Source organism: Lissotriton vulgaris, chromosome 2_1 (genome assembly GCF_964263255.1).
Source record: "Lissotriton vulgaris chromosome 2_1, aLisVul1.2, whole genome shotgun sequence".
NCBI classification, from domain to species: Eukaryota; Metazoa; Chordata; class Amphibia; order Caudata; family Salamandridae; genus Lissotriton; species Lissotriton vulgaris.
This window is the reverse complement of record NC_141687.1, coordinates 406,609,374-406,627,358: the sequence shown is the minus strand read 5'-3', so window position 1 is coordinate 406,627,358 and position 17,985 is coordinate 406,609,374. Positions and strand designations below refer to the sequence as shown.

The following is a 17,985-nucleotide window of genomic DNA, read 5'->3' as shown; positions in this document are numbered from 1 at the left end:
CCTAGCAGACAACTTCTTAGAGAAGTGCGCTGTAATCCAAGCACCAAAAACGCTGAAGAACTTACAATCAATACTAGGTTTCCTGAATTTCGGAAGAACTTACATTCTAAATTATGCATAGAGGGTTAAACCTCTCTATGAATTAATAAAACCTGATTTTAAACCAATCAATTGGACTCAGAAACACACAGAAATTTTGAGATCATTGCAAACAGACATGTTAGCTAAAACAAATTACAAACTCGCGACAACACACGCAACCTTGTAATCCGAGTCATCCCACGTACCTGACCTCTAATGAGGGAGAAACGGTACCAATAGCTTACAAATCACATTTGTACACAGAAGCTGAAAAAACATTCAGTCTTACAGAAAATATTGTAAATGCGGTTCAGACTGCTGTAGCAAAAGAAAGAGCCCAAGCCAAAGGCAAAGGAATAACTGTTTTTACAGCAGAATTAGCCTTTGAGGCGTTATTCAGGCCAGTTAATCTAAAAACGGTGGCACTAGATCCAAAATGGATACAGTGGGAACATTTTCTTGCTGCAGAAGACGTGAAATACTATTTTGACCCGAACATGAAAAAACTGAAGGATCTGAAATATGAAGAAGAATATCCTCTGCCAATCGAAATTCTGCCTCTCCAACAGTACTCTTGTATAATCTATACGGACAGATTTGTACAACATTACGATGTGGATAATAAATCCTACAATGCAGCATGCACGATTGTTAAAGGTCGCTGGCGCTGTGGTAAATTCAGACCAAAAATAACAAAAACTGAATCACTGAGAAACTGTTCGGCTCAGCGAGCTGAAATCAGATCTTTAAAGATGGCGCTTGAAAATGCCGGTTATGAATTCCCGACACTAATAGTGTGAGATTCGCATTTCTGCGTCACATCTTACAATAATGACTTGCAGAACTGGGTTCAAAACGATTACAAAGATGACACAGGTGCCACAATAAAGCATAAGAAGCTTTGGGAACAGGTAGTTCTTTTACAAAAGAACTACAGAAGACTCACGTGATACACACAGAGTCATCAACGTGATGGCGTTCACGTTGCAGGGAATTCATTGGCTAATACAGCCACAGCGGAAGCAACTCAACCAGCTTCCGTATTTGAAGGGGATGATGTGTGTGTTAGGTGTTGCGTCTTAGTGTCCTTAGGCTCAATCCTTTTTTGTATGAACAGAATCAAGAGAGTCCTTGCTTTGTAGAAAAGTTGCTCTTTATTTGTGTAGATAAAAACGTGGACAGCCGACACGTGTTTCGCCCCTGTGGCGAATTTCGCCAGGGCTTTTTCAAGGCTGTAATGAATCACAATTAAAAATTGTAAGTGTACATAAATGAAAAGAGAGCGCCTATGACCCCAAGAGATGTGCACGAGTTCGAAAGAGAGGTAGTGTGGAGTGCAAATTCATTGATATGATTTCTGGTATGTGATCAGCGGATAGAAGGAACCCCTTTTGTGAATTTTTAAACATTGAGAAGAGATGTGTGCATGAAGACAGAGAGCATCAAACACTGAGTTGTACCACCAAGGTTTTGTGCAAGTTATATAAAAAGGGGTTGAAAGTTACAAAAGATCTCAGCAAATTGTTCCAGGCTACAGGAGTAGAGCTCTCTGGTATGGAGACACGAGCTTGGCGTTTTTTTTTAAGGCATGCAGTAATAACGCGGTTTCGTAAACAGATCACCCAATAGGTGTGTGCGCGGGGGTGGCAGTCCGACAGAGTGCTACGATGCAGCGCACTCACCGGGATTGTTGATACGGATGGAGACTAAGATGCGGCTATTTAGTCACTTACTTTTTTGGGGTAGAATCCCTGGCGTGCTCTTGGAAGTCTCTCGTTTCTTCTACCGCTTTCACGAACTGCGCGTTTAGTGGACTCTGCCTCTTTTAAACCGAAAGAGGGATGTTAACCCGGAAGGGCTGGTCTACAATATAATTCTACACGGGTTTTTTTATATTAATTTTAGATCTAATGTGCAGCAGCATGATTGAAACAAGACAAGCATTTACAATGCAATAGGTCTCCCAGCATTAAAGTTTGAGTTATTGGCATTGTATATGACAATGCGTTGCATCAAATTTTTAGCACACTTTGAATTGGTGAGCAGTGTGAGTGTGTGCAAGAGTATGGTGTTCTTGAAAGCAGTGTGGTAGAGAGTGCAGGAATTTGGGTGACCTGAACAATGTGGATGATGCACCTCACACACGGGGCTGACACAGTTATTATTCACACAGCTCTGATGCACCTCAGGTACGGGCTCACAGATGTTATTATTCACACAGCTCTGATGATGCACCTCACGCACGGGGCTGACAGTTATTATTCACACAGCTCTGATGATGCACCTCAGGCACGGGCTCACAGCTGTTATTATTCACACAGCTCTGATGATGCACCTCTGGCACGGGCTTACAGCTATTATTATGCACACAGCTCTGATGATGCACCTCACGCACGGGCTCATAGCTGTTATTATTCACACAGCTCTGATGATGCACCTCACGCACGGGGCTGACGCAGTTATTATTCACACAGCTCTGATGATGCACCTCTGGCACGGGCTTACAGCTATTATTCACACAGCTCTGATGATGCACCTCAGCACGGGGCTCACAGCTGTTATTATTCACACAGCTCTGATGATGCACCTCATGCACGGCCTCACAGCGGTTATTATTCACACACAGTGATGACCCCGGGGGCAGCCTGCACCTTCCTACGCTACTGTCTCTGCATATCACAATAAGTCTGGTAATGGGCAAACTGTCTTGGTTGGCATGACATGAGGAAGTCTGGTAATGGGCAAACTGTCCTGATTGGCATGACATGAGTAGGGAAATTTGAAGGAAAAAAAGGCAAAATTCATTTTCACAACCTCTTCTTTGAACTTTGCCAAGCAAACTATTTTAAAAAGACCCATGAAGACACCCGCCTGATTTTTCCACTCTGTGCTAGCAACATATGGGGGAAAGGCTTAAACGAAGGGCCACAGCTATAGTGCACTCATTGGATTCAAAACAGAGTTGGTAGGATCCTGGCATCTGGAACATTTACACTTCTTAAAACGGCACCAGGGACACAAACATCCAACAATATCCAGTTTGCTGTGAGAATAAGCCATCATTTTCCCTTCAAATATTAAGCAATTTAAATGTTACTGCATGCAAAATGATGGGGGAAAATACATGTACTGTATGCAGCCTATGCAGTAAAATCAGAAACATTGACCGTAGTAATTCCCACTAATTTCCCCACAGCGAGTTATCAGATGCTTTCATTACAAATCCAGATTGCACTTTAACTTCATTTTAAAACACATCAGCACTGCAATATGGTGGCTCGTGAACAGGTAGGTGTACAGTAGGCTTCCAGGAGTTGTGCTTTAAGGGGTAACGTTGGCGCCTCCTGGATCCAGCGGTCACTGGATGGTGATGCGGGCCCTACAGTCATGTCAGAGGGACTGCAGGAGCAGGTGGTTATTACATGAGGTCCGGGTAGCTGAGGTGACGAGCATGCCGCCTCTTGCACCACCACGGCCTGCCTCGTCCTCTAAGAGGTCACCCGGGAAGCGGCCGAGCAGTCAAGAAAGACATCAGGTAAAGCAGAAGAAAATAAAGCGGTACACAAAAATATGGCAAATGGAATCTGAACCTCGGCTACATTCAGTACCCCCTAGTATTGCAGTCATTATGATATTTTCTCTACTCGAGGTGAGCAAGTGGCAGGCACACTGCGCAGGTTTTCTAACTGACCCTACTACAATAACTGACTTTGCTGACATTTGCAGAAACGTTCTTTTGTTTGCAGTGGTGCAGTGTGGACTTTCAATGAGAGGGGTGCACATCGGAGTCCTCGTTTCTTATTAACAGTACGATCAGTTTAGGAGGGCAGTAGGGCTTCAGGTTGCAGATATGTATGACTTCCCAGACTTTATTGCTTGATTTTGCTTCCGAAAAAGTATCACTCATAACCGCTGAAATGTCACTCATAATTACACATAAATTATGAAAACGTCACACATAGCAATCTGAAACCTTGGCAGCTATGAAGGTCTACGTGCTCTTTCGAGACAGTTAACCACTTTCAACAACACCCCATCCCTCCCAGCCTCACCCCAAGCCGGGCCCCCTGTGCATGTTAAAGGTGCAGGCCTTACCTTGCTGTAGAGCTCAGAGGCGGACATCGCGGCGCCTCGTACCCCTCCTTGCAGGGTGCACCGGATGAACGGAACTGGAAGCGTCTAGGCCGTGACTCCTCGCAGGTGGGCCTGTCCTGAACCCAAATAAGGCCTCCCCCGAGCCCGGCTCCCCGTACTTAAGCCCACCCTCCCCCGGCACCCCGCCTGGCCTCGTTTTGGCGCTGCAGGGTGTTTGAGCCGTTGCCAGGACTCGAACCCCGTAGCCCGGCTTCATAACCATCTGCTTCAACCTTGAAGGTAGTTATTACAGAACCTAGAGCCTTTACGTCAAAGTGTGTTTTGCATGCTTGTAAAATGGCCTGCCCATCCCCACTTCGCACTTATTTACACACACGCGCGTGCACTGAAACCTACGCACTGCTCCAGTCTGTACAAATTTCGGTGGAAACGTTTGGTTTGTTTCCTGTCTCAGTATCTCCATATCTAGGTGCAGGTTCGCGCGGCGTCCTCGCTCCGCCTTTAAAATGCTGTAGGGAGCCGTAGCACAGGCACCTGGGGGTCCTGTCGGCAGTGGGCCCCCTCTCGTTGCTGTACGTGCCTGCCTTGGGGTCACATGGTATTACTGACGCATGCAACCGTCAGGGAGGACACCCACGTGTGAGGAGGAGCGGCCGGGGATCGAACCGCCCACGGAGAGAAGCCGCGCCCACGGAGAGAAGCCCATGCCCTAGAGAGAGCCCCGCGGTGGCAGCTGAAGACCGGAGTAGCGGTGGGGGGGGGGGGGGGCGCTTGATGCACGTGTGTGTGTGTGTGTGTGTGTGTGTGTATGCGTGTATGCGTGTATGCAACAGCAGGGGTGAGTTCTCTATGTGGGGGTGCATGCGTGCATGGGCGCTCGTGTGTGTGTGTGTGTGTGTGTGTGTCTCTGCGTATGCGCATGCGCATAGGGTGTTGGAGCTTCCCAGGAGACGGCAGCTGAGCGTGTTCGCGCGCGCGTGGCCTACGCCGATCGCCTTTGCGCGCGGCCGGTGCTGTCTCCTGGGAAGCATAGTCAGCAACAAAAGATCTCCTGGCGGACACAGCGCTGACGCGCTGTTAAACGCCAGGAGACCTAAAAAGGGGGAATCTACATTTTGCGAAGTCATTGATATTAAATATGCGCTTCTATTATTATATTCGTTCATTTTTCCATCTCGCAGCTCAGAGGTGATAGATGAATGGGCGTATGTAAGTAAAAGTCAAAGACGGACTTTTTTTAGAGACTGAAGATGTGTAAGGGTTACGCCATTTACAAGTGGTGTATATGACGGTTGTTAACTACATTATTGATCACAATGGACAAAAGCAGTTATACATTCGGTCTCAATAAGTCCGGGGAGGGTGTTATATTATTAGACTAATCTCATAATGATACATTGTGTACTGCTCACTAGTCTGTGAATTCGTGAGGGTGGAGGGGTAGAGGGGAATTCCCCCCGCTATGAATCTTATATATGAGAGATGGGCAAGGCAAGTGTCCTTGTATTCTATTCTTCTACTTTTAGTGAAGAGGTGCATTTTTGTCAGGTTGAGATCCCACAGCGTTCTAACGAGGGATAAAAGGGGGTACTGCCGTTGGCGGTCTCTAGGGGTGTATCTTTATTCAGTATGTCTATTGATTGTAACAGTTAGGCATCACCTTGTTTGATACTATTGATAAGCAGTTGTAATCAATATTGAACTAAATCAAGACAGTTGTTTACTTAGTTGAGCTATTCATTGTCTCTGTATCGCTCTGTATTGTTCTCAGATGTAGTTTATTCCAGCCAATGGTGCCATTCATATTCTTGGTTTAAGCCCTTGTCCACTGTGTCCATTTTTATAATGAGCGCACTTTCTTCTCTTCGTAGGAGGCGGTCCACATCTCCGCCACGTTTTGGTGTCTTTAGTCTTTTAATGCCTACGAAAGAGAATGTTCGATTGTGCTCATGGCGTTGCAGAAAGTGTTCTACAAGGGATTGTCTAGTGTCAGTTTTGTGGATGTTCCGGTAGGGTTCCTGAATGCGAATTTTAAGAGGTCTTCTTGAGCTACCAATATAGTTTTTCCCACAAGGGCAGGTGATAAGGTAGATCGTGTTGGTGCTTTCGCAATTGATGAAGTCTCTGATTGTGTATTTTTGTCCATTTATACTGACTTCTTTGGTCTTAGACTGGCCAAGTTTGCAGATTGAGCAGTTCGTGCAGGTGTAAAAGCCGATGGTTTGTGGTGGAAAGTTCCTAGGTTTGTTTTTCACCTCAAAGAAGGATGGACAAAGTATGTCACGTAGGTTCCTGCATCTGGAAAAACCTAGTTGTGGCTTAGATGTTAGAGAGTCTTTTAGGGTTGGATTGTCTCTCAATAAGTGCCAATGTCTATTTAGAATTTTTCGGATTGTATATTCACCACTGTGGTATTCAGTATTGAAGCGAATGGTTGTTTTTTTCTCCTTGAACGAGTTATTGTGAAGTAGGGATTGTCTGTCAGTTTTTAGAAATTTTTCTTGTGCTTTAGATAGTTTTTGTTCATTGTAGCCTCTTTGTTTTAGTCGTTGGGTTACTGCCTCTGAGTGGTTTTGATATTCTTTTACTGCACTGCAATTTAGACGGGCCCGTCTATATTCTCCTCCTGGGATGTTGTCGATTGTGTGTGAGGGATGGCTGCTCGAGGCATGGAGGATCGAATTTACAGATGTTGGTTTCCTGTGTATTTTTGTTTGTAGTTGCTGGTCCGAAACATATATAGTTAGATCTAGAAAATCTACTTCTGTTCTTGAGATGTTGTATGTGATTTCAATGCCCCATTTATTTGGTACTAGTGATTTGATGAAGGCTCTCAGTTTTTGTTCACTGCCCTGCCATATAAAAAGAATATCATCTATGTAGCGACCCCACATAATTATATTGTCGATGATTTCCTCAGATCTTTCTTGCCAGAGCCAGTGTTCTTCTACTGTACCCATTAAAAAAAAACGCCAAGCTTGTGTCTCCATACCGGAGAGCTCTACTCCCGTAGGCTGGAACAATTTGCTGAGATCTTTTAAATCTTGTCTTCCCTTAAGCTCTAATACGTTATAAATTAGACCCTCTGAATGCAATAATCCACCAACTCCTCATTGCTTGACCATTTGCCCTTACTCCTTAACGATTACGTCTCTACGAACTAAGGGACCTATTTCCCAGATTAATACTTTTCCACATGACCCATTTGACTCTAACCCATTACCCGGATCTTACCTGATTAATTGCGACACATCGAGTGTTAACCTGTGATAAGTCTGTGATATATGTTAGAATATCTGGGTTCAAATGTTATGAATCATATGATGGAAACAGTGGTATCAATGTAAAAAGATGTCTGCACATTACATCGCACCCTTCTAATCAGATTGTTAGTAGGCTTAGAAACAGGCAAAAGTTGTTATTTAATGAATACAGTAAAAATGGCTTCTTATAACAACATTTTTTTCTAAAAAATGAAAATGTTGTGTCAACAGATTTAAAAACCGGATTTGATGTTGAAAAATACTGTGTATAAGATGAGGAAGTGTACAGAGCAAATAACATTGTAAATAGGTATGAAACAGATACGGTTAAGCTTTTTTCTTCACATCTTTTAATCTCTCTGCTTTGGTAAAATACCTCAACTATCTCTATAACTAGACTTGTGGCGGTAACTGTTTACTCATGATCGCTTAGATTTTATCTCACCTCTAATAAATCAGAATTGTAACTTTCAACCCCTTTTTATATAACTTGCACAAAACCTTGGTGGTACAACTCACAGTGTTTGATGCTCTCTGTCTTCATGCACACATCTCTTCTCAATGTTGTTTAAAAATTCACAAAAGGGGTTCCTTCTATCCGCTGATCACATACCAGAAATCATATCAATGAATTTGCACTCCACACTACCTCTCTTTCGAACTCGAGCACATCTCTTGGGGTCATAGGCGCTCTCGTTTCATTTATGTACACTTACAATTTTTAATTGTGATTCATTACAGCCTTGAAAAAGCCCTGGCGAAATTCGCCACAGGGGCGAAACACGTGTCGGCTGTCCACGTTTTTATCTACACAAATAAAGAGCAACTTTTCTACAAAGCAAGGACTCTATTGATTCTGTTCATACAAAAAAGGATTGCGCCTAAGGACACTAAGACGCAACACCTAACACACTCATCATCCCCTTCAAATACTTCACTGTCTGAAAACTCAAGAGGTCCAGAGTTTTTTTGAGTGTGTTACCATTATCAAAACCCTGTGAAAACTAATGTGGATTTGGATTCCTCTGTGGACCACCTCCCTTCTGTAGAAATCAACCAGCTTCCGTAGCCACAAAAAAGCGTTCAGAAAAATACATAGACGGGGAAACCATGCTGGCGGTAAAAACGTCTTCAAAAGGCGACTGTGCAGCAATTCCCGTGAACTATCCACTCAATTATACATACGTAATTGACGCAAACTCCGTTCCTTTTGCTCGAATCCCTGGAGTGGGGGATAGAGTAATTCCAAACACGAACAGGAGAGTCTTCTTAACAGCGGACGCACACATGGGATTGGGTCCAAGGCACAAACAGATCAAGGAATCTCTGAAAGAATTACAATCAGAATACTGGTGGCCGAAGATGAGCCTGCAACATTATAAATTTGCAAAGAGCTGTCCAAACTGCAACAGAGATCGCAGTAGCGAACCGACCGGAGTATTGCCATGGCCATTCTTGTAGTTAGCATAAGGCTATCTATAAGTAAATTCCAGCGTTGCATTAATTTCCTTCTAAGACTAGATTCACTTAAAAATGTGGCCCCAGCGCTCGGCTGACGCCAGAACCGTTATAAAAGATTTGCGAGTCTTCATCGGCACATACGCAATTGGCATGCTACATTCTGACCAGGGTCCTGCTTTTAGCTCTTGAGGGTATAAGGAAGCCATGACCAGCATGGGCATTGCATTGCAGTACTCTTGTCCCTTCCATCCTGAGGGAAATGGGATTGTGGAAAGAAAAAATCGAGACATAAAGCAATCTATAATGGCAAAGGTATTAGGTTCGGGTGATGGGTGGGTCCAACATTTAACAAGTGTCCAACGTAGTCTTAACAATCTGCCAAGAAATTCTCTAAAAGGTTTCAGCCCGTACGAACTATTGTTCGGAACTAGAATGTATATTCAGGATTTAGATAGTCAGACTTCAGTGGTAGAAGATAAGAAAAAATGCTTTGACATCAAAGATCGTTTGGCTGTTTTACAGGACTTAAATGAAACAAGAAAAGCCCTGAGCAACATAAAGTTAAAACAGCAGCCAACAGCCACTGAAGATAAACCACCTGTCCCAGCAAGGCCTGTCTGGATTCCAAAGATTGGGGATCTGATCAGAGAGAAGATCGCGGTGAAGAAGGAATTTGGGCCTTCTTACAGAAAAGCAGTACCTGTCTTAGCTGTCAGCCGAACAAGATCAGTTGTACTACCGCCCCTTGCTGGTAAAAAGGAGAACTGAGTTGTATCCATCGACCTGGTAAAACCACAATCATGTGGCCAATAATGAGTAGTAGGCCCAGTGGACTCCCAAGAATTAGCAGAATTCCAAAACTTGCTACAATCCAAGAGGTTCAAACTGAGAGACTAATCACATTTGATAAACCTGAAGTGAATAAAAAAGGACTATGCAACAATGCCATGGACTTGTGCCTCTTGAAATCCAAATTGAAACAGTTCGTCAAGAAACACCAGTCTACAACGATGTAGCCTCAGACTATGCTAATGAAAAAAAAATTGAAAAAGCAATTCCAACTATTGACAGAACTTCATCTGGCTACTTTATCAATTTTGATAACTTTTCTGAAGATCCAAGCGAACCTGAAGAAACGCCAGCAACAAAAACTTTTAAAGACAAAGCAACAGAACTCTGTCATCAACTCAAAGAAACCTATCTGATTTCTCCATGGTTTGAATTTTGTATTGTGTTAGGTGTACTTTTCCTCCTGCTTTGGCTCATCATGGTACTTTGTTTGGGAAAATTCATTGAGGGAAAATACAGTACAATGGACACAGCAAGTCAGAACATCAACTTGGTCCTAAAGCCACACAAGTCATCTCACATCGAGAAAAGAGAACTATCATCAGTGAATGTCACAGCCATTCCAATACCCAGTGGCCCGGTTGAACTCTTGAAATATCCACATCAATTCAAAGTTTCATTAAGTGACTTTGTAAAACCAAGTACATTCTCTGATGATTGGGACTTTGAAAGCATAAATAATATGATGTCAGATTTAGTAATGTCAGCAAAATTTACAGAACATGATTACTTACAGGGTTCGTCAAATTATGAACAAATGTACTGTTACAATCACTTTGCACATCACTATTTGCATAAATCTGCTCAACCTAGAAATGTTTTTAAGTTTAATCAATGGGAACATTGTGCAACTCCACCTAAAAGCAGTTCGAAAACATTTTATGAGAAATTCCCATACTTCTCAGGGTTTAACACAAGTGATGCAGAAACATTTTATTATAAACTGTTAGATAAAACAGGGAAAAAAACTATGTTGACAAATACTAAATTGATTTATTCGGAAACATTTTATGAAAAAATGATTACATTTGGTTTTGATTTCTGGAAAAACAACATTGAAACAAAAACCATCTGGGGTACAAAAGAATGGCATGTCCAAGGTTTAGAAGCATTATTTCGAGCCTGCATGATCCCAGAACAAATAATGTTCTTGAATGACACCATTCAACAGAATACTTGTCTTGGCCTAGCTAAGATTAAAGACCTAAACAAACTGTTATTCCAAAGCCAATACCTGATAATACGACCACAGATATTGAGATAGACGTATCCCAAATTTTACACCAAAACAGAGCACATCCTGATTGGAAAATGTTGTTAATCTGGCCAACAGACACAAATAACTGTCAAGATAGATTCCTGAACAAAATACAGGGGTTCAAAATGACAAGACCAGACCGTAGATACTCCAAGAGACAAAATCCAGGGATAGTAACAACATACAGTGTAGGGAAACTATGCCTTGAATGGCTACAGACATCCACACCAGCAGAAATTAAGCAACACTTGACTTTACTTAAAGACGGTGCTGACTTGCGCGATTTCATAATGGGACCACGCAAACAGCGTCAAAAACGTTTCATAGCGGCCAGTATATATATACGCTGCGTACAACGAAGCTTGGAAAGTAACTCAAATTGAGACAGCAGAGAAAATACGAGAAATTGATCGTATTAATTTGGAAAAATCGCTTTCTGTTGTGGACAATGGGATATTGACTCTGTCCTCCAGAATATATTCACTGGACAGTATTGTATCATCTGCTATCGATATAATAGATCAGGACTTGCTAATATTACAACACGGTCAGTCCCAATTACGTTCTATTGTACAGCTAGGCTGGACGTTGCAAAATCTGCGTTCAAGCTACGTGCCATGGCGTCTGATAAACACAGCGTCATTATTCTCTATCTTTAACCTTACTGATAAACAAATCAGTTTGGCACAAAAAGGAGCAGACGATACGATTCTGAGCATTGAAAAACTTGAGAGATTACCATTGACAATGTCAGAAAGACCTGTCATTGAATGGATAATACACGGAATAATCACAATTCCGATAACAACTTTCCAATTTAAAAATTGCCAAGAGTATATACCAGCAGGCCAGTATGAAAGGTTTGGTAAAGGGTACATTAAGTCATCATGGAAATTACCTTACACACACACATGTTATAGTGACAAGAACCAGAATGTATTTCTTAGTGGTAACAATTGTAAACGATCACCAAGCGGTATACTTCTGTGCCAAGGTATTAATTTGCATGGGGCCTGTGAGGGGACTTCAAATAACCTTTCATGCCACCAGCACGGCACACCTGCAACACAGATAGAGCCATTCTTTAGACAACTTTCTAACAGGAGTTACGTTCCAATAACGGACCACAGCTGTTGTGGCATGGTGCCAGGGAAAGCATATCTCGTAAGCGTTAGTTCCATGGTCACTTGCTGTATGCAAGTATTGTATCCAAACGGCCCTCTGGATACAGAGGCGACGATTTGGCCTTCTTTGAATATCTCTTATATACAAATTGATACTTTAAGCAGAATGAAGTCTGTTCTTTTACAGACAACCGTGCCTTTAACGTCATCAAAAGAAACGTATGATCTTCAAGTTGCAAGGACAACAGCAGAGATACATACACTTTTATCAACTAATTGCCCGGTGCATTTCGTAGAAATGCTAAGCCAAATTCTAAATACGTCAGATACCAGTGGCATCGCACATGTATTTAAGACAATTTTTTCGGGACTGTTAACACCCTTCGAAGCAGTTCTGGGCATCTTTCCCAATTTTGTCCATTCTGTCTTTGGTGGCCTACCACTACTTTGGGGACTCGTAGCAGGAATTTTAGTTTTGACTCTTCTAAAGTCCTTGGATTAGCCCGGCTAAGAGATCTGAATATGATCTGGTTTCTTTCATTCAGACCTATATGGCAAAACTGAATCTTACCTGTGCTTCGATGTATGCTATGCGGAGAAGAATGCGTGTTGGACACCTGTCTTACACTACAATCAGCAGTACCAATGGATATCGATACTTTGCTAAGTCCTGTAACGGCTCATGCATCGTGTTGTCCCCAGCGGTTACCAATCCTGATGACGGCATTCGTTGAGACTTCACCACTACGATTAGGTGTCAGTGAAGTACGAGATGAGAGCAACATCACCCAGGTACGACCTTCTGTGAGCATTGCTGATCCTGACATCGATGATAGCAATCATTCTCACAACTGCACCGTTGCAGCATTTTCAAACTTGGTCGAACTTTCACCTGAAGCTGTAGACTGCCTTTTTGCACATCTATCTGAAATGATGTTCTCCCCTGAACAGAAAGAATAACTTTTTAAGCAAACCGGCACACAGCGTTCCCCTGAACTCTGAGTTCGGCCTTCGGCTTTGATAAACAAAAGCTACTGAAAACATTTGGAACTATTTTCCCCCCTGAAAACAAAATTTTTTTTTTTCAAATTTCCAAAATATTTACCCTTTTTCTGGCACATGTACTCTGCTTAAAGTAGAACTTTTCTTAAAGAACAGAGCTTCTATTTTTAGTAATTCTAGAGACAAAATATTACACATGCACCTTTAAATGTTTACTATTGCTTAGTTTTAGTAATGATGGACATTAGATCGTGGAGTGGGTATTGTGTTTTTATCTAGGAACCTGAATCAATATTGCTATTTTATGCCCTTGTACGGCTATAATTAATAATATCCCTATAATGGCATAAGAATCAGTTCCATATTTAAGTAAATAGCCCTTGCAGTCCAAGGCACGGCAAAAGCTACTTCCTTGGATTCCTAGAAAGCACAACGAGTTCTTTCGACACACCAAACCTCCAGCAACCTGGGAAATCCCCATTTGCTTTGTTTTGATTTGTAATAGAACTCCTGCGAGCACTGTAAGAACGGCCAGTTCTTAGTGAAATCTTTATTGACGTCTTATGTCCAAACCTTACGTCAAACTCTGCACCTTTCAGGTATAAATATACCAACGTTGCCTTAAGCAAACAAACGGTGGTGGTTTTGGAGCAGAGCAGCGATCTACTTGCCCGAGAGCCCACGGACGCTGTCCCTTCTCTTTGACGCGCTGAGAAAGACGCTGTCTTTTCTCCTGCCGAGAAAATCCAGCTCCGGCGTTTCCAGCCTACCCTTGCGGGTTGCTGGGATATCAAGTCCTGAGGAAAGAGATACCAGACCTCCTACATTCTATTCCCAAGGTACAGTGCTGACTAAACCCTTAAAGAGAATTCTTGAATCAGATTCTTGGCAAAACCAATTTAACTTCAACTGCTACTTACTTACTCCTTCCCTCGTATTAGGCTTAGGTCCGGTACACCGGGGTAGGCGTATTTTAGAAGCACCAGTTGAACACGTTAGTCAATGTATATATGTATGTATATATTTTATCCATTTTAAAGTATCTTATGGCTAAGAAACCATATCAATGCTTTTACAGTGTTATTTCATAATACTCCTTTTACTGTACGTACTTTACTTTAAGTATTGCAATTGTGGCAATTCATTTCTCTTGCATGAGAAGGAAGACTGCTCAATAAATTATACCTTTTATTGAAAACGCCCGTCTCTCTCTTCTCTGCACTCTGGTGAAACTAAGAACGCACAATTGACTGAGTGAAATAGCTGTCTATTGTTTTCACACGACTCGAGAGATTTACTCTTATTCTGAGGGAGCAAAGTTGCCATGTTATAAGGTTGTCGGAAGCTAATCCCTTCTTATCTATCCAGGGAGGTTAAACTCCTCCTCGTTTATCCGAGAACGTTTCTAGTGACCTCTGAGCTAGCTGGCAAACCTTAAGTCTAATATAGTCAGTAGAGACCTAGTCGACATCAGTCCTACGATTACACTGCTGAATATATTATTCCAATGCGCAGAGCCTATTGGGAATATAGGAACTACACTACAGCTTGATCTGCTTTAAGACTCTCAAGACTGGTAATTTTCCAAGTCCTGTTTTTTTAAAAAACAATTTCAACTTTGGGGACATAATGGGAAATAAATCCTATTATTTAGGGCTTACTCTTGGGGGTCCCGTTTTATGCTCTAGGGGGTCACAACAGGGTTACCTTTAAGTCTCAGTTCCTTTTTTCTTATTTGGATTTGTCAGACACCTGTGGTTGATTTGAGCTGGATGTTATGAACCTTTAAAATCAGACAGAGAAGAGTGATATTTATTTCAATCTGGACCCTATTCTCTCTACTCAGATTACTAAAGTGGAGGGGTCAAAAAGTTTACCTTCATGTTACAATGTCTCCTTTTCTTTACGTACTGAGGAGCCACCGATGTGTTAGTTAAAATTCAATCACTGTGAAATGAAGCCAAATAAGTGTTCTTTAGTTTATACTGTTCTATTAAGACCTTTACAAAATGCAGTATCCCCAAGGTTCTTATGAATGGAGCTTACCCAGTTATTTATTTCTGGCCGGTGATGCACCTGTGATCGTTTGTTCCTCGTTTGATGCAAGGGCTATCTTGTTTTGCTGCTGGTTTATCAATTCACCATCTGTAATAAGTGCAAAAATGGCCTTAGGGGTGCAATGTTGTTGGTCTCTACTTCTTCCTCTCTGACCTTATTGTACTCGGCAATTTTTTATTCCCGCCTTTAACTTTATAAAGCGACAATCACTTTGCACTACTTTCTATATTCTTATTTGAGTGCATCGTTTGATCGAGCTTTATTCTTTCTCATGGTGTTATTCTCTTTTCTAACATGATATCTACACTGACGTATGTGCAATGTACAGCATTGGTGGGATGTAATTGCATGGCCACCATCGCTCTACATGTGTGCTGTAGGCGCATTGGTCTTAGTGGTAACAGTTATCGTACTTCCGTATTGCTCGTGCTTAATTACATGGGTGGCAGTGTTTCTATTTAAAATGCCCCCGTGCCGCTTTGCATATGTGTTATATATCTACGTACAATTAGGCTGTCGTAATCCTGTCTCAGCCCATATTTGTTGTTCGGCCTTTTCCCTTTTCTTAATGTTTACGAAGTGCTCACATCTTGGCCAGGGGGGCGAGAAAGTGTTCTCCCGCTCCCGTTTGTAACTGTATTACTTTCCCAGTAGCTAGCGCGTTGATTTATGCTTAATGGTCTATTGTTGGCAAAGGGGTCCCTAGTGCTCACCTGTAGGATAATGGCCGGCCTCCCTGCTCCTCAGATACGGATCCAATTTCGCGCCAATCTTTCTTGGCGGCTCGGAACCGGGTTTTTTCTAGTATTCATCCCGGCCGAGATCTCGCGATGTTACGTCACCACTAACTACACTAACGTCATGGGTTCCTATGGTAACGGAGGGCGTCTAACCCACGGCGTTCTTGTTGATCCCGGTTTGACATATTACACAACTTTATTGGTACTCTTGTTTGGGCAATGCACAAACATTTCACAGTTCGTAAATTATGCACCTAAGCCGAGCAGGTCTTATTCCTACCTTCTTACTGACCATGCGGACCTTTTGTTGTTCAATTGTTATAATATCGATTTCTATTGTCAAAGTAAAACATGTGCCCCTGTGTCATTATACCACCTTATATTTCATATAGGTACAACGTGGTAAACATACACCTGTCTACGTGATATAACCGCGTTGAACTTGTTACAAGTTCTAACTACAACAATTTACATTTGGTTTTAAGTTATTGTAGCTATATAGGCAAATTGATTAGGCGGGTTTTGGAGATACCACTCCTACTTGAGATTTTCAAGCTTTAATGTTTTCAATGAATTATTCCAAACCGCACTATAAGTTAGGGAACAATGTCGTCCCATTCTATAGGAGGTATAGGTACTTTGTTCACATTGATAATCGCCAATTTCCTCATGGTGGTTACAGTCTGTATCTCATGCGTCGCAACTAAGGGGTGCATTCTATTTCTGCCCTTACGTTTGTGGATTATCTCATAAAATGCGTTCCCAGTCTTCTCTACTGTTTAAACCTTTCCTGACTGTGTTGAAACGTGACATGAAAAACTGTTCTTTTTTTCCTTTTATTCTCTACATCACCAGCATGCCATGGGTAAAATCTGTTAAGAGTTTTTTTTTTTTTTAAATAGACCATGTAGACCAAAGACTGTGTGACTGTGGTAGAAGACTCTGTCAATATGTATAATAACTGTATGTTTTCTTTAATTAGAGAACTGTCCTGAAGGTGTTATTGCAACATACCGAAACGCTGCGTCAACATTTTGTTTTCTTTCAAGTTATTTATGTTTTAAATTTGTTAATGTGTTTCTACACAGCTTTTAATGTTCTGCTGACATGGCACGTGTATGCATAAAATGTATTTTTTAAGAATAAACTACTGAATGAAATTTTGCTAAATATAAGTGTTTTATATAATTGTTTTTATCACAATTGCACAACATGACGATAAATATGTATTAGATGGCACTAGTGGGCTCTTTAATCAGCTGCTAGTAATTTATCCCATTGAGGTGTGAGGGACTTTTCTTATTTTCCAATTCTTTTCTCCTTGTCCCCTATCGGATTTGTAAGGAGACCTCTTTTTTCGCGAAGAGGTGCTCTTTCTTATATATTTGGTCTTTCCTTTCCACAGAAGGGTACCACAACCTCTAACTATCCTAGACCTCAGTCTAGTGTGACGTTCAGTAAAGTAATGAAAAGCCTGGGCTTTTCATTCTAGGAGTCCATAAAAAGCTTTGTCTGCCTTTCAATCAAAGCCTTTGGATGCATCCTCTGGCACAGATAATACAAAGCAGGGTCATGCAGTTCACTCAGAAACCAGATACAAAAGGCCTGAGAGTAAGTCACTAGCATCTGAAGGCCGTGCGTGGTTTGACAACAAAAGACTTCAGAGACCTAATATTAAAAGTTTTAGCAATTTAGAAACATTTTAAATAAAAACTCAGCATCTCCTGATCCCATGTCCACTGAAGTCAGGCCAGAATGGAATGGATTTCACCAATACATACAGCATCTCATATGGTACTTGGCATCTCATTTCCTGTGGCGCAGCTGGTGCTGATGTCATGCATAGCCAAATGACAACAATGATGGAACAATGACTGTAGAAAAATGTCCGGACAATCTTCCACCTGGTATAGGAAGGAATCTGCAGGAGTTAATATCTATTAGAAAGTATCAGTTAATAACACTGCCAGAAGATCCCAGATCCGAATGGAACATGCGTCTGATACTACAAATGCAGGCTTAAACAAGGAAATTCATATCAAGCTACAAGTTCA

General features: G+C 41.9%; 1 protein-coding gene and 1 pseudogene across 6 annotated transcripts in view; both read right to left on the bottom strand.

The window, feature by feature from the left end:
• Window positions 1–17,985, bottom strand: part of ABI2 (abl interactor 2) — an 868,092-nt gene that overhangs the window by 380,734 nt on the left and 469,373 nt on the right. The window lies entirely within an intron of this gene.
• LOC147730477 (small Cajal body-specific RNA 14) lies at window positions 4,685–4,813 on the bottom strand (annotated as a pseudogene).